This window comes from Phaseolus vulgaris, chromosome 1 (genome assembly GCF_051622355.1).
Source record: "Phaseolus vulgaris cultivar YP4 chromosome 1, ASM5162235v1, whole genome shotgun sequence".
Taxonomy (NCBI): domain Eukaryota; kingdom Viridiplantae; phylum Streptophyta; class Magnoliopsida; order Fabales; family Fabaceae; genus Phaseolus; species Phaseolus vulgaris.
In genome coordinates this window covers 39,957,407-39,962,836 of record NC_143498.1, presented here as the reverse complement: position 1 = coordinate 39,962,836, position 5,430 = coordinate 39,957,407, and positions in this window count along the sequence as shown.

Sequence of the window (5,430 nt, the reverse complement as noted above, 5' to 3'; positions counted from 1 at the left end):
CGCCCGAGCAGACCTGCTTGCCAAGCTGGCCAGCTCAGGCAAAGGGGGGAAGCAGAGGACTGTCATTCAGGAGACCCTGAAGGTGCCACGCGCGTTTGTATCAGACAACCAGGTACTTCATGTATACAAGTCAATGGAGCGTCTAACGATCGGTCATCGGTCGTTGACTCAAGAGACGCTGAGAGCGCCGAGGGTGAGATCGCGACCCTCAAAGATCGGTGAGTCGATGGAGGTCCACGCGGAGAAGGAACCCCACACCTGGATGACGCCATACCGGCTATACTTAGAAGATGGTGTACTCCCGCTCGATCTGGCAGAGGCAAAAAGAATAAAGAGGGGTTCAAGTAAGTTTACTCTCATAGATGGAAGCCTATTTAGATTTGGATTTTCTCACCCTGTGCAGATCTGTGTACACGGCGAGCAATGCACTAGACTCATGTCTGAGTTGCACGAGGGGGTGTGCGGAAGCCATGTAGGTGGTCGCGCTTTGGCAAGTAGAGTACTCCGCGCGGGGTACTACTGGCCAAAGCTGAAGGAAGATTGCATAAGGTTTGCTCAGCGATGCAAACAATGTCAGCTGCATGCAGATTGGCACAAGGCACCCCCTGAGGAGTTGAGGTCCATCCATAGCCCGTGGCCATTCCATACATGGGGGATTGACATCCTAGGACCTTTTCCCCTGGCGACAAGGCAGATGAAGTTCCTCATTGTGGCCATTGAATATTTCACTAAGTGGGTGGAGGCAGAGCCAGTTGCACACATCACCGCACAAAAAGTCGAACACTTCGTCTGGAAGAACATTGTCTGCCGCTTCGGAATACCCAAGAGGCTGGTCTCCGACAATGGCACCCAGTTCACCAGTCATCAGTTGAGGAAGATGTGTGAGGAGCTAAAGATACAACAGGTTTTCGCCTCAGTGGAGCACCCACAAACAAACGGGCAGGTGGAGTCGGCAAATCGGGTGCTGCTCAGGGGGCTGAAGCGAAGGCTAGACAAGGCCAAAGGAGGCTGGGCAGAGGAGATCCCCAGAATTGTGTGGTCTTATCACACCACCCCACAGTCCAGCACCCATTAGACACCCTTTAGCCTTGCCTATGGGACAGACGCCATGATTCCTGTAGAGATACAGGAGAGCTCTCCCAGATTCTTGAACTTTGTTGCTGAAGAGTCCAATGAAGAGCGTAAGGTGAATCTGGATCTGCTAGACGAAGTGCGAGAAGAGGCCAGAGTCAGTGCTGAAGCCGTGAAGAGAAGAGTAGAGCGGAGGCACAACTCTAAAGTGAGGCCCAGGCGCTTCCAGGAAGGTGATCTGGTGATGAGAAAGGCGCATCAGAATGACATGCAGAATAAGTTATCCCCGAAGTGGACAGACCCGTACAGAGTGGTGGAGACGTTAGAGAACGGAGCCTATCGCCTGGAGACTTTGGAAGGAGGAGCAATCCCCAGAACGTGGAACGCCACCCATCTAAAATTTTATTTCAGTTAAAATTGTACAGTAATGGCGTTCTCATGCTAAAAGACACATGTTTTGTTTGTGGTGGAAACAGTTGAACAGACAAGGGGGCACTCTTTTCCCTAAAGAGGGTTTTTAACGAGGCCACCCAATTAAAGAAAATTTCCAGCATATAAAGTGTTCTCAAGTATTAAAGTTAAAATCCTCCTTGCCCCAGGTGCAAGTGCAGGTGATTGGTTAGGCCCTACTTGCCCTAGGCGCAAGTACTGGCACCGATCTAAGTCTTCCTCACCCCAGGCGTGAGCGCGAGCAGTTAAAGGTTTGAAAGGCCAGGGGTGCTAGTAAGACCAAGGGAGGGAAAGGAAAGGTTTTGACAAAACGTCCTTACCCACTTGGCATACACCAATATTGGCCCAGTAAGACTCTTAGTCCGAAACCCTTCTCACCCCAGGAGTGAGGCAGGGAATGAGCGACTCAACCCGCCAAAAGGTGATGACCTTGGGGAAAGTAAGAGGGGTTAGCGAGAAACACTTTTCTTTCCCCAAGACGAGGCATCACCTTGAGCGATCGCTGTCAAAGTCCTCTATGCACTTAGCGCCAGAGCGACAGAGAAAGCTAAGTAAAGACTAAAGAACGATCACTGATGAGTCGTCAGTAATTGGCTAGTGGTGCAAAGCAGCGCACGAGGACTGTTGAACACCAAGTTGAGAGAATAGCCAGTCGTGATCAAGCAGATCGCGCTAAGCCTGAGTTGGTTAACACTTAGTCGCGCGCAAAGAGTAAGAGAAGCAGATCGCGCTAAGCCTGAATTGGTTAACACTTAGTCGCGCGCAAAGAGTAAGAGAAGCAGATCGCGCTAAGCCTAAGCTGGTTAACACTTAGTCGTGGTAAAGCCCCAGATCGCGCCGAACCTAAACTAGCTAACAGTTAGTCGCGCACATAAAGATCAGTGGAGTCCAAAGAAAATACAAAGAGAAATCGAGCAATTGAATCCGAGATATATCACCAAAGATGTTCATACAATTGTCAGTTACAAAGAGTCGAATAGTGCGGAAACATAAGGTTACAAAAATGAAACTTTGTACAGGAGAAGTCAAAATTACAGAAGGAAGAGATTCAGGGAGTAGGAGGCTTAAGTTTCCCGTCTACCACCGAGTGATGGATGCTGAATTGCGCAAGGTCTAGGTCTGGGAGGACGCAGCGAACTTGCTCGAGCGCCAACTCGAATCCATCAATGAGGGAATCGGCGCCCACATTCATCAAGTCCTCTTTCTCCGCCTCCAGACTTCGCCTCGAAGCCTCTGCAGCATCCCTCTGCGTGGTAAGGGTAGCAAGGGAAGAGGCAGCCTCCGACAGCTGGCCCACTGCCTCCTCAAGCTTCTTTTCGGCGGCAGCGGTTGCCTCCTTGGCGGCTTTGAGCATCTCTACCCGCTGAGAATCCTGTTGGCGTAGGGAGGAGTTCTCAGCCTCTAACTCCTCCACCATTTGACTCCGTTCAAGCAAGGAGGAATTCTCAGCCTGTAACTCAGCCACCTTCAAGTCCAGGGGACCAACGGTCTGCCCCATCAAGATTTCCATCTTGATGGTCTCCTGGACCTGCAGCAAGTACTCTCTCCTGGCCTTCTCCACCATGCCTCGCATGAGCTCGACAGACCCTTGAGCGGCTTCAAGGTCACTGCGCAGCGACTCGTTGTCGTGCTCGAGTTCCCTCAGCTTTTTCTCCAGGACCTTCTGCTTGCGATGCTGGTTGGAGAACTCCAGCGAGAGCACCACCTGCTTGGCAAGGTGTGCGTCAATCTCCTCCCCACTCCAGTCGACGAGCTCCCCATTGCTGATGTGCTATCGCACCATGGAGATAACTCTGCTGAAGTTTTCATGGTTGGCTCCAATGTTGCTTGGGCGCGAGCCAGACCCACCATGTTCAGCATTGGCGGTGGAGATTGTCATTGGAGGCGGGGCACACTCCTTTTGAGCAGAAACGCCCCCAGCAGGGTGAGCGGATGGACCAGGTGATTGGCCTGCTGGGGGGGAAGTTGGTAGTTGAGAGGTTGGGGGCGATCTTTGGCCAGGAGAAGGAGGACATGCGGGCTCTGGAGCCGGTCGAGTAGAGGGAGAGGGAGGTGGTGAACCTTCTTCTACCTCTACCACCTCTATCCCTCCAGGTTGGAGAGACGAGACCCCCTCAGCCACTGCCTTCTTCCTCTAGCGGTGAATGAGGGGGGAGCCTGAGCTTTCCTCTTCCACTGAGGCAGCAGCAGCAGCAGGTACCAGCGAAGAAGCCTTCACCAGTCTCTTCCTTTTCTTCCCTTGCTCGGGGCCTTCGGCTGGCGCGACCGAGAGCGGAGGGGCTTCGATTGGCTCGGTGGTGGAAGAGGAGGAGCCAGTCCCTTTGGCCGCTCGACGTTTAGCGAGCTCCAACACCGCCAACCTCCTATCTTTCCCTGACATTGAATCTGCATAGGCAAGAAAGAGGGAAATTAGACAGTTAAGAGACGCAAGCAAGGTGAAAAGTATAGGAGCATGCATGAGGAAGTATAAGTGTCCTAAGGGGCGGCAGAGGAAGAGCTACCTATATATTTCTTCAGGGAAACCACATCAAACTCATCCTTGATGAGGCGAGCGGAGTCATACTTAGCCCCCAGGAGCAGCCCACACAGCTCGCGCTCGTAGGGGGCCATGGTCTCGAGATCCTTGGGTTTTTTAAATTGAACCTGGGGAACCCAGTAGAGGGGGTACCCCTCGAGCAGATGAGGACTTTGTGGGGTGGCGGATATCATATAAAATCTGCCCTTCCAGTCTTTGAAGGACTGCTGGTACAGGCCCAGAAGCACCCGTCCAGCAACCCCGTTCAGGCTGACCCAAAACCTATCCCCTGGTTTCTTCGCCTCAAAGAAGTAGAGGAACACCTCCACCGAGGCGTTGTGCCCAAAGTAGTTGCACAGAATTTGAAACGCCCGGATGAAGGCCCAGGCATTGGGGTGGAGTTGGCAGGGCGCGACGTTCAACTCCATCATCAGCTCTTTCTCGAAGAAGGTGAAGGGGAGTCGCAGCCTCAACCTTTTGAAGATCGCGGAGTAAACAAAAACGAAGGGCACCCCATTGGTGGCCCTGTCGTCAGCGCAAATGGGCATCCCTCGGGGAGGGATGCGGACTCGGATGTGGAAGTCGTTTTCCCTGTCTATGGAACACGAGGGTTCATCCGGGTCGTGGCTCAGAAGCGAGTTAAGATGGTCCTCAGGTAGCAAGATGGACGTTTCAGATAGCAACGCCAGAGGGGCCCAGTCATAGACCTTGGCGTTGTCATGGAATGAAGTGACAACAGGCGGTGGCGAAGCCGGTGCACTCGCGGAGGGCTGTGCACCAGAAGAAGAGGCAAGGACGCGAGCGGTCTGCTTCAAGCGAGCCATCGAGAGATAGCTGCAATGGAGGAAAAACGAAGGGTCAGAAATAGAAAGGGAGAGAGTGATGGATGGTGCGGTGAAAAACAGAGAGGGGGAATGAGGAAGAAGTGCCCAGGTAAAGGAGAAAGAAGGGGAGGCAGAAGCCAAAGCAGAAACATGAGAAAAACCCTAGCGCGGGTTGAGAAGAAGAAAAAACAGGGAAGGTGAATGCATGATAACTAGAATGGTAAATGCAATCGGTAAAGATGACCCAAAAAGGGGCCAGGGAAAAGAAAAGCCATACCTTTGAATGATCGCAGGAGTATAGGATCACAGAGAATTCGAAGAAAGATGGATGCGCAGAAGAAAGGTTCGCAAAGAGTTTGGGAGTCAAATGAAGAAGATGAAGGAACAGTGGAAGGGCGCGCCATTTTGAATAAGAGAAGCGCTAGCGACGCACAACGCTGGCCGTTGATGGTGCCACGTGTCGCGAGATTAAGGAAGGAAGCCCAAACGTTAAAGAAGCAGCACGTGAGGTGGCACGTGAGAGGGCCCCACTTGCCACGTGGACTGAGGGCACGACCACTTAGTCTCTTC